This window comes from Podarcis vaucheri (assembly GCF_965113315.1).
Source record: "Podarcis vaucheri genome assembly, chromosome: 16".
In the NCBI taxonomy this organism is placed as follows: Eukaryota; Metazoa; Chordata; class Lepidosauria; order Squamata; family Lacertidae; genus Podarcis; species Podarcis vaucheri.
Genome location: NC_138754.1, coordinates 31,918,325 through 31,933,226, shown reverse-complemented (window position 1 = coordinate 31,933,226; position 14,902 = coordinate 31,918,325). Strand labels below are relative to the sequence as shown.

Genomic DNA, 14,902 nt, shown 5'->3' with positions numbered 1-14,902 from the left:
TACGCTCTTATTTATTTTTCTAAGGCTAGGGATGCCCCCTCCCTGATACCTACATTTGCTTGTAGAGCCAAAAGTACCATTTTTTTTAAAAAAAAATATTTATTAGATTTTCCAATTTTTTGCAAACAAAAAGCAAAAAGCAAACATAAAAACATTAAAAACACATAAATTTCACAACTTATTTTCTCATAATTTATTTCCCGGACCTCCTCATACCTCCCCTTCTTGTATATCCAGTTCAAGTTATTTATGCAGCAAATCCTTATCTCAAAGCATTACAGCTTAAAAAGAAAGAAAAAAGAAACACCTCATTTTCTCTCCAACATCTTAGATTATTATAACTTTAAATTCTTACTTACAAAAAGAAAACCATTTTATCATAATTACAGCTTGAAACCACTTAATTTCAATCCAACATCATTCAACATTCCTTAATTTTACAATATTTTTGTAAACAGTCCTTAAATTTTTTCCAGTCTTCTTCTGCCGACTCTTCTCCCTGGTCACGGATTCTGCTAGTCATTTCTGCCAGTCCCATACAGCCGATCAGCTTCATCTGCCATTCTTCCAAAGTGGGTAAATCTTGTGTCTTCCGAGCCAAAAGTACCATTACTGGGAAAGAGCAATAGCTCAGTGGCTCCAGACGGCGCTGGGTTCAGTGCCCACCATCTCCAAGTAAGGCAGGGAGAGATCCTTTCCTGAAACTTTGGAGAGCCATTGCCCATCAATGCAGATCATATAGAGTTACCTGAATGCAACCGTTTGAAACCGTCAGGTAGCTTTCACTATGTTCTACTTAGATGGAAATTACTACAGTCACACCTTGGATCTCAAACACTTTGGCTCCCAAACAAATTGGCTCCTGAACGATCGAAACCCGGAAGTGAGTGTTCTGGTTTTTGAATGTTTTTCGGAAGCTGAACGTCTGGCGCGGCTTCCGATTGGCTGCAGGACATTCCCGAAGCCAACTGGAATCCATGCCTTGGTTTTCGAATGGTTCTGGGAGTTGAACGGACTCCCGGAACACATTCTGTTCAAGAATCAAGGTACTACTGTAGTTCAAATATATAAAATTGAACAAGATTTATATCCCACTTCATAATAATAGGAATAATACAAATCTATAGATAACAAAAACCCTTAGCATTTGCTTCTGAAGGAAACTAGTAAGCTCCCTTAGTCAGTGAATGAGTCACTGGCTTTCTGGCAATTTTTCTGGACTTTTTGCAGCTACTGCATCTAATCATTATTCGTTTTTTTAAAGAAGCAAAATCATTTTTAATTTGCAGCAGTCTTCCCCCTCCCCAATCACCATATGGTGCTAAATGTACATTATCAGTTACAAGCATACATTCATGGAAGGGGTTCAATTTAGAAAACGGTGCTTAATGTTTTGAAGCGATTCATTACGAACCAGTCTGGAATCCTGAGCAATAATTCACTCCTTAAGAACACAGCAAACCACCGGCGTTTGATGGATGGAAGTCAGTGGGGTGGCCATGCTCTGGGAATTGATCCAATGGGGGCAGAAGCGGCTGGCGACTTCTGAACAACCTCCGTTGGCATTGTTGCTGGAGGCAAATTCACAGTGTATCTGCTTTCAACCCCTGACATCTCCCTGGAGGAAGAACTGTGAGGGGAGAGACTCCATCAGGCAAGGCCTTCTTCCACCTGCCTCGCCCCACCCTCCAGTCTCTGCTTCTCAATTTGCATTGTATTATTTTATGCACTGTGGCTTGCCGTTGTTTTATTGATTGTAGTTTCGAAATTACTTATTGTAATTGTTAAGAGTGGGTTTCTGTTTAATTTTTATATGCTGATATTATTATTCTATACTAGTCTAATGATTGTTGAATGTTACTTTATTTGATGTAGATTGCTTATTTTAAAGCCGTTTTATTACCACATTTTTGTATTGCATTAGATGTAAGGTTACATTCTTTGTTTCTTCAGCTTGTAAACGAAAGCCAGCAGTGCAGTGAGGTGGAAGCACTGCTGCGGCTGCATTTTGAGCCGCTAAACCCTGCCCCAAATTGGATCCCCCTGATTGGATGGCTGCCAGGGGATGAGATGTGGCAGGAGGGACAGTAGAGCAGGGGCCAGAACGCCCCCTGCTAAAGGCGGGAAATGGCTCCCGCTCAGAACTCTTCCCCTCTGGGAGGAGGAGAGGCTTTGCAAAATAGAAAGGCGGTATCAGTGGCATAGCATGGGGGGGTGCAGGGGAGGGGGCGGCCGCACCGGGCGCAACATCTGGGGGTTAGGGTTAGGGGGTGCAAATCCACGGGTTAGGGGGCGCAAATCCACGGGTTAGGGGGCGCAAATTACTTGCCTTGCCCCGGGTGCTGACAACCCACGCTACGCCACTGGGCGGTATACAAATTAAAATTGATGATGATGAAGAAGAAGGAGTTACACTCAGGCAGCTGGCTCTACTAAGCCACAGAGGAGCAGCCACGACAGGTTGGAGCATCTCCTCAGCAACCATCCAGCTCCTTTGATTCCCACTGCTTCTCGTCCTCCACTTCTGAGTTTGAAACGGTTTTGCAAGCGAGATGGACAGTGGTGGTGGCAGCAGAGCAGGATGGATGCCCTGCCCTGGCTGTTGCTCCACAACTCCCCTGAGCTGTTCTTCATGAGCCCTGTTCAGTTGTCCTGGAAGGGATAGTCGGATTGGGAAGAAGGGGGGAAAGGTCCTGAAGAGTTAGATAGCAGAGATATTGGGAAGGGTTTCAGCAGGTTCAGACAGGCTTCATCAGGTCCTTGAGATGTCTCAGTTTTGGCAGAGGGGGAGGTGGTAAATCCTGGATCTGGATCCTGGGGAGGGGCTGTTAGAAAAATCAATGAAGTTTGGCTTCAGGATTAAGGATGACCGACTTTGCTCTGGTCAACAGTTGAAGTGTGGATGTAACGAAGGATAGGGGGTGAGGATGGCTCCAGTTTCATTCTACTCTAGCTACTGAAGATGTGCAAAGATGTTCTAACATGTTCAATAATCACAGGCTGTGAGCAGAGCAAAATAATTGCTAGACGAGCAGATTTTAAAAGGGCAAACCTATTTTAGTCAATTGTTGGAATCTTCTTGCAACTTTTGCCGTTTTTCACTTTTGCACATCCAAGGAAGCAGCTCGCGTGCTTGTTGCGTGTCGTCTGCCATGTAGACATTTTACACTTTGTGCAATGTTCAGAGCCCCTCGTGGCACAGATGGGCAAGGTGACTTCTGATGGGCATATCAGAAAAGGAAAGCTATGCCACTGGTCCCTGTTTCAGGTGATTATCTTGTAGTCTAAACATTGTGCCTGCCCCTCCTCAAGAGCAAGGTGTAGGGGAGGTATCACTCATTGACTCAACATCTTAGATTGCTTGGCCATTCACATGTACCATACGGAACTGTGCAGAAGCTGTAACTTGAGTTTGAGTTCTTCATCCCATGAGAGACCGGGGAAGCCACCCACTGCCTCCCACCTCTGATGCTGCAATGGTCTAGAACAGGGGTCAGCAAACTTTTTCAGCAGGGGGCTGGTCCACTGTCCCTCAGACATTGTGGGGGGGGGGCTAGACTATATTTTGAAAATAAAAATAAAAATGAATGAATTCCTATGCCCCACAAATAACCCAGAGGTGCATTTTAAATAAAAGGACACATTCTATGCATGTAAAAACACACTGATTCCTGGACTTTCTGCGGGCTGGATTGAGAAGGCGATTGGGCTGGATCTGGCCCCCGGGCCTTAGTTTGCCTACCCATAGTCTAGAAGCTCTCAGAAGGCTGTCATTGCACTGCAGTTCACAGCACCATCTGTTGGCAGGTGGCTATGCAAACTGCAACGTGACGACAGCCTTAGGAAAATATACTATAGGAGAGAGTTAATTTATGTGGCTGGTAACCATTGATTAGCTTATCTTCCGCAGATTTGTCCAATCCTCTCTTAAAGTAAGCACCGTTTCGAGGCAGGAAATATAAATGTGGTATCTTCACTAGTATTTTTCAGTGGGTGTGAATAACTGATCTATGAAGAATGCAAGTGCCACTTATTCTGTATCCATTATAACACTCATTTAGCTCTTGGCTGCATTCCATTGTCCGGATAGTCTTTAGAATATGTTTCTATGCAATGTATTGTCCTGCGTATGTGTGTTTTCTGGATCAATAAAGTGTTTTTTAGGGGATAGCTAATCTAATTCTCTCTGTGTGTGGCTCCGGCTTCTTACGAAGCAGGCCCAAAGCAAATAGACTTTTTCTTTTCTTTTTGTATTCGTAGTGCATTACATCTGCAATACAAAGAAGAAAAATTGTACTTATGACAAACACTAAAAGCTCTATTTAAAAGATAAAAAGTATTTAGGATCATACTGATCTGGGAAATCACAGTACCAATAGCAAAGAAATTGTTTCCATGTCTTCTCAAGGACATTATGTGTACCAGTAATTTCATACATTGCAATTTTTCCATTTAAAAATCTTCCTGTTAGGTTTTTAATATATAACAATATAGTCTCAATTACACAGCTCTCTCACTCTCTCTCTAATGAAATCATATGTTTAATTTCACTGACGTCTTTTATGAATTGCAGTTTTCTGAGTTTCTGTAAACAGGGAAAAGTTGCAAAGGGAATGATTACATACTGTAGCTGTTACCTGGCAGAGGAAAAGAAAATAATGGAAAACTACATACAGTATTCCAATTTTCTATAGGCTTCTGATATTTATTGCAGCCTTTGATGGAGGCATTCATTTAATGAGTGTTGAGAGATGTCTAGATGTGGGAGTCAGATGGGCAGGTGACCCTCTCGTTAACTTCTTCCTCCGAAGAAAAGTATTTTATTTTTAATTTCATTCACTGCCTCTTCTAAGGGGATACTCCTGATTTGTGTTCATGTGTGAGGGAGGAGATAATTAGCCCGTTGGGGTTGATGCAGAACTCTGCAGGAGTGAAGCATGCTATGACCCACATCCAGGTAGTTTTTGCATGGTAGTGAAACATGCTAGTTAAACTATTATAGCCTGTTCTCCCTAAGTGCAGAAACAGCTCCTTTGGATGACATGCATAAGGAAAGGAAAATTGGGCATTTCCCATATCCCTATGAGCAGGAAACCAGCAAGGGTGGTGAACCTTTGGCCCTCCAGACTGCAACTCCTATCATCCCTGTTGAGAGCCAGTGTGGTGTAGTGGTTGAGAGCGGTGGATTCGTAATCTGGGGAGCTGAGTTCGCTTCCCCGCTCCTCCACATGCAGCTGCTGGGTGACCTTGGGCCAGTCACACTTCTCTGAAGTCTCTCAGCCCCACTCACCTCACAGAGTGTTTGTTGTGGGGGAGGAAGGGAAGGGAGAATGTTAGCCACTTTGAGACTCCTTCGGGTAGTGATAAAGCGGGATATCAAATCCAAACTCTTCTTCTTCTGTTCATTGTAATGAACAAACTATGTATGTAATGTCAAACTATGGTTAGCCATGAATGTCCAAGCCTGCTGGCACTTGCAACAAAACTGATGGTGACTTTCGTCCTCCTCCAGCCCTCCTCTTGCTGTTCCACCCAGAGCTAAGCCACGATTTGGCTTATCATTACGTCTGAACCTGAGCTCATGGTTTGTCTCCCACGGGCAAACCATGAGCAATAAACCGAAAACAAACCATTGCTACAACTTGTGGTTTGTCTGGGGCACCAGCACTTTGACTTGTGCTTGGAAAAGGGCTGGAAGCCAGGGGAGTTATTACCATCCCAACAAGATATGTTTCCATCAATCGACCCCCAGGCAACCACCGGGTGGCTGTATTTTGAAGTAAGTGTAGTGTTGAAACAGTCTTCAAAAGCAGTAGCTTGTACAGCACAGCACAGGAGTCAACCCTAGATTTCCCCAAAATTATGGATAACTGTGGCCAAATCCTCTCTCGATGAAGAATTTGAGCAGAGTATTGGGTCTTGGTAGCTATCACAAGCAGAGACAAAGGCATCTGGTTGGCCACTATGGATAATAATAATAATAATAATAATAATAATAATAATAATAATAATAATAATAATAATTTATTATTTATACCCAGCCCATCTGGCTGGGCTTTCCCAGCCACTCTGGGCAGCTTCCAACAAAATATTAAAATACAGTAATATGTTGTTGTTGTTGTTGTTTAGTCGTTTAGTCGTGTCCGACTCTTCGTGACCCCATGGACCAGAGCACGCCAGGCACTTCTGTCCTCCACTGCCTCCCGCAGTTTGATCAAACTCATGCTAGTAGCTTCTAGAACACCATCCAACCATCTCATTCTCTGTCGTCCCCTTCTCCTTGTGCCCTCCATCTTTCCCAACATCAGGGTCTTTTCCAGGGAGTCCTCTCTTCTCATGAGGTGGCCAAAGTATTGGAGCCTCAGCTTCACGATCTGTCCTTCCAGTGAGCACTCAGGGCTGATTTCCTTCAGAATGGAGAGGTTTGATCTTCTTGCAGTCCACAGTAATATATCAAACATTAAAAGCTTCCCTAAACAGGGCTGCCTTCAGATGTCTTCTAAAAGTCTGGTAGTTGTTCTCTTTGACATCTGGTGGGAGGGCGTTCCACAGGGCGGGCGCCACTACCGAGAAGGACCTCTGCCTGGTTCCCTGTAACATGGCTTCTCGCAGTGAGGGAACCGCCAGAAGGCCCTTGGCGCTGGACCTCAGTGTCTGGGTAGAACGATGGGGGTGAAGACGCTCCTTCAGCTATACTGGACCGAGGCCGTTTAGGGCTTTAAAGGTCAGCACCAACACTTTGAATTGTGCTCAGAAACGTACTGGGAGCCAATGTAGGTCTTTCAGGACTGGTGTTATATGGTCTCGGCGGCTGCCCCCAGTCACTAGTCTAGCTGTTGCAGTCTGGATTGCTTGTAGTTTCCGGGTCACCTTCAAAGGTAGCCCCACGTAGAGCGCATTGCAGTAGTCCAAGCGAGAGATAACCAGAGCCTGCACCACTCTAGGCTTTTCTTATGTTCTTGTTAGCTGTGGTCTACATGACATATGTCATGTTCTGCACAAGATGGGGGCCTTCTTTTCTCATGAATTTTGGCTGTTTGAGTGATTTTGATCCAGCAAAATTTTATTGCCAGAAAATATTTCTTCACATTCGTTGCTAGAGATGGTTGTCACCAAGGGTGGCTTAATTGTGCCTCTCCTTTTCATTTCTCTTAATGCTTGAAGGTATGCTTCAGTTGCCTGAGTGTTACAAAAGAAAGAGCCCCAGAAACTATACAGGAGTATGATTAGGGTAATCAGTTACAAGTGACAGAGAACAAGCAATTAGAAAAGCCATTACACTTCCCCCCCAATCCTTTTTTCACATTCACCTTTTTCATCTGAGAGCTGTAAGATATTTGATTAAAACCCATGATAAAAGTATATCATTGGAAAGAGAGCTGTGTTTTACAATGAAGACATCACCTTGCCAACAAAGGTCCATATAGTTGAAGCCATGGTTTTCCCAGTAGTGATGTATGGAAGTGAGAGCTGGACCATAAAGAAGGCTGATCGCCGAAGAATTGATGCTTTTGAATTATGGTGCTGGAGGAAACTCTTGAGAGTCCCATGGACTGCAAGAAGATCAAACATATCCATTCTTAAGGAAATCAGCTCTGAGCGCTCACTGGAAGGACAGATCCTGAAGCTGAGGCTCCAATACTTTGGCTACCTCATGAGAAGAGAAGACTCCCTGGAAAAGACCCTGATGTTGGGAAAGATGGCGGGCACAAGGAGAAGGGGACAACAGAGGACGAGATGGTTGGACAGTGTTCTCAAAGATAGAAACATGAGTTTGACCAAACTGCAGGAGGTCGTGGAAGACAGGAGTGCCTGGCGTGCTCTGGTCCATGGGGTCACAAAGAGTCGGACACCACTAAACGACTAAACAACAACAGTTTGGGTTTTATTACATGTTAGGCACACAGCATCTCCTCCCCTTTTCTATTTTGCTCTGGTTCAGGTCATCAAAATGGACAGCAGCCAGGAATGGAAAAAAAGGGCACAGTATAATCAGCTTCATGCAATGTGGGAATCTCAACCAAATCATACATGACAGATGGCCACCCAACTTCTGCTTAAAAACCTCCAAGGAAGGAGAGTCCGTCACTTCTCATTCGAGTTTGTTCCACTGCCAAACAGTAGACGTTCTTCCTGATGTTTAGTCTGAATCTCCTTTCTTGAATCTATAGGTTTTGGAGGAGCAGAAAACAAACTTGCTCCATCCTTCATGTGACAACCCTTTAGATATTTGAAGATGGCTGGCCTATCTCCTCTTACTCCTCTTTTCCAGGCTAAACATACACACTTCCCTCAACCATTCCTCATAAGGTTTGGTTTCCAGACCCTTGTTCAGCTTGGTCGCCCTCCTCTGCACACATTCCAGCTTGCCAATATCCTGCTTAAACTGTGACACCCAGACCTGGACACACTACTCTTGGTGTGGCCTGAGGAAGGCAGAATAGAGCAATTCTATGACTTCCTTTGATTGGGAGACTAGACTTCTGTTGGTGCAGCCTATTACAGCACTAGATTTTGATGCTGCATCATACAATTGACTTATGTTCAGCTCGTGGTCTACTAAGACCCCTAGATCCTTCTCACATGTACTACTGACAAGCCAGGTGTCCCCCAGCTTACATTTGTGCAGCTGGTTCTTCCTGTCTAAGTGTAGAACCTTACCTTTGACCCTGTTGAAATTCTTTTTGTTAGTTTTTGCCCAGTTCTCCAATCCCTTTAGGGCCATCTTGAATTTTGTCCTCAGCAGCATTGCCTACCCCACCCAGTTTGGCTAGCCTTCTCTTTTGTGAATCTGTCGAATCCTATCTTAAAGCCATTCAATTTGGTGAGCATCAGCACACCTTGCAGGGTGGTGAATTTTATAATTTAACTCTTACACCTTTTAACACTGTTGGAAATATACTTTTTTTTTGGGGGGGGGTCTGTCCTAAATCCTCCAACATACAGCTTCATTGGATGTCACTGACTTCTTCTTCTTCTTTTTTAATTTTTCCCCATTTTAATATTCTTTATTGATTAAAAAATTGCATGTCTATGCAAACATTATGTACTACCTCTTAACAGTTAGAAAAAAGAAAATTATATAAAATAGAACATTTATAAAGAAAGAAAAAAATAAATGAAGAAGAAAGAAATAAAAAGACAAAGTTATTTACATAGTAAAAGTACTCATTGACACAATCCTTCCCATCCTTCTCATTATACTGTTTGTTATAACATTCTTTTTTACACAGGTTTACATTATATATTATCATTTCTTTCTGCTTTGTATACATTCCTTTGATCTTTTTCTTTACAAATATCGCTCAGTTTCTGCTAATATGGAGTTATTTGTACAATAACGTTTCACATAATTCTTCAATATTATCCATTCTCTAGTTGTTTTTTGTTTCGATATTCCTCTAACTGATCCCGTCAGTTCTGCTAATTGTAGATATTCTAACATGAGTATCTGCCAATCTGTAATCTCTGAGAGCGTTTCATTTTTCCAATTCCTTGCTGTAAGGGATGTCACTGACTTCTAATGTTAAGAGAGAAAACTATCAGTGTCTACTAGCGATGGTGGCCATGCTCTGCTTCCACAGTTGGAGGCAGTGATGCTTCTGAATATCAGTTGTTGGAAACCGCAAAAGGGAAAAGTGCTTCTTGTGCTCAGGTTCTGCTTGCATGTTTACCACAGGCATCTGGTGGGCAACTGTGAAAACAGAGGGTGCTGAAGTAGATGGGCCATTCTCAGCCTTCTCCTTTCCCGGCTAAACAAACCCAACTCCCTCCATCATCTCTAATACGGCTCGGTTTCCAAAGACTTTAGCATCCCTTTATCTTTTCTTCTGCCATTTCAACCTTCTTTCTTTGGCGATCACTCATAGCCAAGTAATAATAATAATTTATTATTTATACCCCGCCCATCTAGCTGGGCCTCCCCAGCCACTCTGGGCAGCTTCCAACACAATATCAAATACAGTAATGTATCAACCATTAAAAGCTTCCCTAAACAGGGCTGCCTTCAGATGTCTTCTAAAAATCTTTGACATCTGATGGGAGGGCGTTCCACAGGGCGGGCGCCACTACCGAGAAGACCCTCTGCCTGGTTCCCTGTAACCTCACTTCTCACAGTGAGGGAACCATCAGAAGGCCCGCGGCACTGGACCCAGTGGCGTAGCGTGGGTTGTCAGCAAGGCAAGTAATTTGCGCCTCCTAACCCGTGGATTTGCGCCCCCTAACCCTAACCCCCAGATGTTGCGCCCGGTGCGGCCGGCCCACCCTGCACCCCCCACACTACGCCACTGACTGGACCTCAGTGTCCGGATAGAACGATGGGGGTGGAGGCGCTCCTTCAGATATACTGGACCGAGGCCGTTTAGGGCTTTAAAGGTCAGCACCAACATTTTGAATAGTGCTCAGAAACGTCCTGGGAGCCAATGTAGGTCTTTCAAGACCGGTGTTACGTGTTCTCGGTGGCTGCTCCCAGTCACCAGTCTAGCTGCTGCATTCTGGATTAGTTGTAGTTTCCGGGTCACCTTCAAAGGTAGCCCCACATAGTAAGATCGTCTTCCATAAACACAGTTTTAACAGTGGGTCCGTAAGTGACTCTGGAGGCCATTGTGGATCCACACTTCCTTCTGAACTGAAAAATGGAAATGCTGGTGGTCAACAAAAGAGGTTTAAAGACTCTCTGAAGGCAAATCTTTAAAAATGTAGTATAAACACTGACAACTGGGAAACAGTGGCCTGCAAGCACTCCAGTTGGAGAACAGCCTTTACCAAAGGTGTCATGGGCTTTGAAGATTCTTGAACTCAGGATGAAACGTGCTAAGAGGAAGGCACGCTTGGCAAACTCTCACTATGATCAACTCCTTCCTGGAAACCTATGTCCCCACTGTGCCATTTTGATTTCCCACCTTTGGCTGCAATGACATCATTACCACCTCCAATTCCCTTTCTAGGGACCTTTTCGATAAACCTAGAATCATAGAATCATAGAATCATAGAGTTGGAAGAGACCACAAGGGCCATCGAGTCCAACCCCCTGCCAAGCATATTGATATTTGATATTGGTGAAACCATGAAGACTGTGGTTACAAATAGCAAAGGTTGTCTGTATAGAAGGGAGAAGAGAGGGGAGAGGAAAGGAAGAATGCCCCCCATGATTCAGAGGCTGACTAGTGTATTAAACGTTGGTGTTTATATAGTGATTTGGAGAATACACATAGGCTGTTGCGATGGGTAGAAGGACCAGAAAGATGAACGGAATCAAAAGGAACATTAAGTGAATCTGAAGGCTAATGAGATTTCCCTCCAAACTTGTTCCAACATCAGAGAACTCCATTCTTTGCTGTAGAAGGAAATTATGCAGAGACATTTCAGAGAGGTTCCTAGCAGAAGAGACAGTTTGATTGCTGGACATGTTCCTCAGCCAGGGCATCAAAATCGTTTAGCCTTTTCATTGGCAATATGTGCCAATTATACCTTTCCCTTGAATTCTGAGAAGGCTCTTTTTCACTTCGTTTGTCTGCTCCCCTCCGATGATGTGCTGGGAAGCTAGAGTAGTTCAGGGGGGAAGTTACACTCAGTGCTGACTGACAAAGCACTCATTACGGCTCTATTAGGCATTGCCCAAGGGTGGCTTGTTTGCCTGGGCTTCTTCATTAAGAAACCGCCCCAGACTCTGCAACCTGAGCCAATGATGTAGACATGGCAAGGTGGATTGACTGAGTGAAGTGTTCTAACTTGAGATGGATTTGCAAGTGTTGTATGTTAGTTTTATTTTCCTGGATTTCCACCGGAATCAGCCTTGCCGAGGCCTGGCGATTATCGGTTTGCAGTGATCCGGAGGTAGGCTTTTTCACTGGTGTCGCTATTGTTATGGAAAGCTCTCCCTGCCGAAATACAAGAGAATGCACATCTGTATTGGCATTCTGCCAGCTTTTGAAAGCACACCTGCTTGTATGGGCGTTCCCTTAATCTCTTGACCTGAGCATCCTGTTTTAATTGCTGTGTTGACATGTTTCATTGCATTTTTTTTAAAAAAATTCTTTTTATTAATTTTCGTTTAAATAACCAAAATTAAACAAATCAATAATACCATTTCATTGCATATTTCATTGCATATTTTAAATGACAGATGTTAACAGCCATACCTCAGAAGTCGAATGGAATCCGTTCCAGAAGTCCGTTTGACTTCCAAAACATTCGGAAACCAAGGCACGGCTTCCGATTGGTTGCAGAAAGCTCCTGCAGCCAATCGGAAGCTGCGGAATCTGAGCCAGACATTTGGGTTCCAAAGAACGTTCACAAACTGGAACACTCACTTCCGGGTTTGTGGCGTTCAGGATCCAAAATGTTCAACTCGTAAGGCGTTCCAGAACCAAGGTACTACTGTATTTTTTTTTTGCATGTGTAACCGATTTTTATGCTTGTAAATAACTTAGAAGTCTATTTTGGCATTGGCCAGTGTATATATATATATATATAGAGAGAGAGAGAGAGAGAGAGGGGGGGGGAATAAATGGCTAGTTTGTTTACATGCTCACACACTCCTGGGTAAGCAAGGAACATTATCAGAAGGACACATTCTAGGCAGGCATAAATAGTCAAAGAATGTACCAAGCAGGGCTGGTGGAAGGTGTGACCCCCGAGAGTCCAAAGGGTCAAATAGACAGATCTGGAGGGCAACATTTGGCCTCTGTGCCTGACGCTCCCTACCCTGGATCACATTGGTTCTTAACCTGTGAGAAATCTCAGCATCCAGGATAGGCACAATGAAAGAAATCCTTTGTTCTATCTCTCCCACGCAGCGTTGTGGTTTTGTTTTTCTGTGAAAGTTATGCTAAAAGCTTAGGATCTTCTATTGTGGAACTTTTGTAAACATATTCATTCCCTTTGCGTTGTTGCGTTATTGAAGGTGTCTTTCTTTTCCTTGACAGTTTTCATCAAGCTAGGAATTCCCTGGGCTTAATATCAAGCAGGAGGATTCAGCTATAAGGAGCAGAGCCTTCAGAAAACAGGTATTGAATTCCTGCACTTGATTCCATTCTCTGTTCCTCCTGTGATGCTCTGTTCCTTTGATATTACATAAAAAACCCTTTTTTTAATTCACAGAAGTCCTTGCTGCTTCCTGTGTTCCGATTAATTCTTGCTGTAATTAATTGAAGTCCCCATTTGCTGCTAATCATCAGCTTGAAGTGTGCGGTGTATGTTGCTGCAGCCGATTCTCCATTGTGAATGGAAGGCTGGGATGGGCTGAGATGGGAGGGCAGAGCCTGAGAGCTTTGAGATATAATGTCAGAAACTTGACTTTTCCAGCAGGACTGGAAACTCGCTGCTAAGTCTTCTGGGTGTCTGTGAAATGCAACAAGGCAAAACGAGCTTTTTGCTAACAAAATTAACATTCCAAAGTATTATTCGAGCTTCACTTTTCCGTGCCATTCGTGGGGAAGGGCTGTCTGTTGCTCAGTGATAGAACGTCTACCTGTAACGCTGGAGAGTAATCGTCTTCTCTCCTTGGTGATCACTTGTAGCCGAGTAAGATTGTCTTCCGTAAACACAGTTTTAAAAGGAAGTCTGTAAGTGACTGTGGAGGCCAATTCTGGATCCACACGTCCTTCCACAGTGGGGACAGAGGTTTCCGGTCGGGAGTTGATCACAGTGAGGGTTTGCCAAGCGTGCCTTCCTCTTAGCATGTTTCTCCCTTGTGTATTGAGTCCGAGTGTCTTCAAAGCCCATGACACCTTTGGTAAAGGCTGTTCTCCATTTGGAGCGCTTGCAGGTCAGTGTTTCCCGGTTATTGGTGTTTATACTACTTTTTAAAGATTTGCCTTGAGAGAGTCTTTGAACCTCTTTCGTTAACCACCGGCATCGCGCTTTCCATTTTTAAGTTCAGAATAGAGTAGTTGCTTTGGAAGACGATAATCAGGCATCTAACACTGGTGATCTTTGCTTCTTCTAGTACACTGGCATTAGTTCGCCTGTCTTCCGAGGTGATGTGTAATATTTTTCAGAGACACCGTTGATGGAATCTTTCGAGGAGTTGGAGATGGCGTTTATAAGTGGTCCATGTTTCACAAGCATACAATAGTAGAATAGCTTTGTAGACAAGCGTTTTGGTTTCCCTGGGAATGTCCCGGTCCTCAAACACTCAGACAATGTTAAGCTGGGTGGACCAGGGATTTGACCCAGCGTAATGAAGCTTCCCATATGTTCACCTGTCTACACCATCCCCTGCAGGCCTGGCCCACTCATGAGGCCTCTCCCCATATGGATCAACCCAGACCCTGTGGTCATCCTCTAAGGCCCTTTGTTGTGTGCCCCTTCCACAAGAGGTCTGGATGGTGGCAACACGAGAACAGGCCTTTTCTGTGGTGGCTCCCTACTTGTAGAATGTTCTGTCCAGGGAGGCTTGCCTGGCGTCTTCATTACATATCTTCAGGCGCCAGGCAAAAACATCCCTCTTCTTACAGGCCTTTGGGTAATTAAACAATCTGTGACCTTTTAGGGACGCGGGTGGCACTGTGGGTTAAACCACAGAGCCTAGGACTTGCCGATCAGAAGGTCGGCGGTTCGAATCCCCATGACAGGGTGAGCTCCTGTTGCTCGGTCCCTGCTCCTGTCAACCTAGCAGTTCAAAAGCACGTCAAAGTGCAAGTAGATAAATAGGTACTGCTCTGGTGGGAAGGTAAACGGCGTTTCCGTGCACTGCTCTGCTTCGCCAGAAGCGGCTTAGTCATGCTGGCCACATGGCCCGGAAGCTGTACGCCGGCACCCTCGGCCAATAAAGCGAGATGAGCACTGCAACCCCAGAGTCGGCCACAACTGGACCTAATGGTCAGGGGTCCCATTACCTTTATGACCTTTTAAGCTGCTTTGGGGGGGAGGGGTTATTGTTTTTGTTTGTTATTGTGTT

The 14,902-nt window shown here is 44.3% G+C and overlaps 1 protein-coding gene across 10 annotated transcripts in view; it reads left to right on the top strand.

The window, feature by feature from the left end:
- Positions 1 to 14,902, top strand: part of ARVCF (ARVCF delta catenin family member) — a 605,652-nt gene that overhangs the window by 247,332 nt on the left and 343,418 nt on the right. For all 10 annotated transcript variants that reach the window (XM_082203073.1, XM_082203066.1, XM_082203061.1 and 7 more), the window contains exon 3: positions 12,927 to 13,007. The gene's annotated coding sequence lies outside the window, so the exon portion shown is untranslated. The remainder of the gene's footprint in view (positions 1 to 12,926; positions 13,008 to 14,902) is intronic.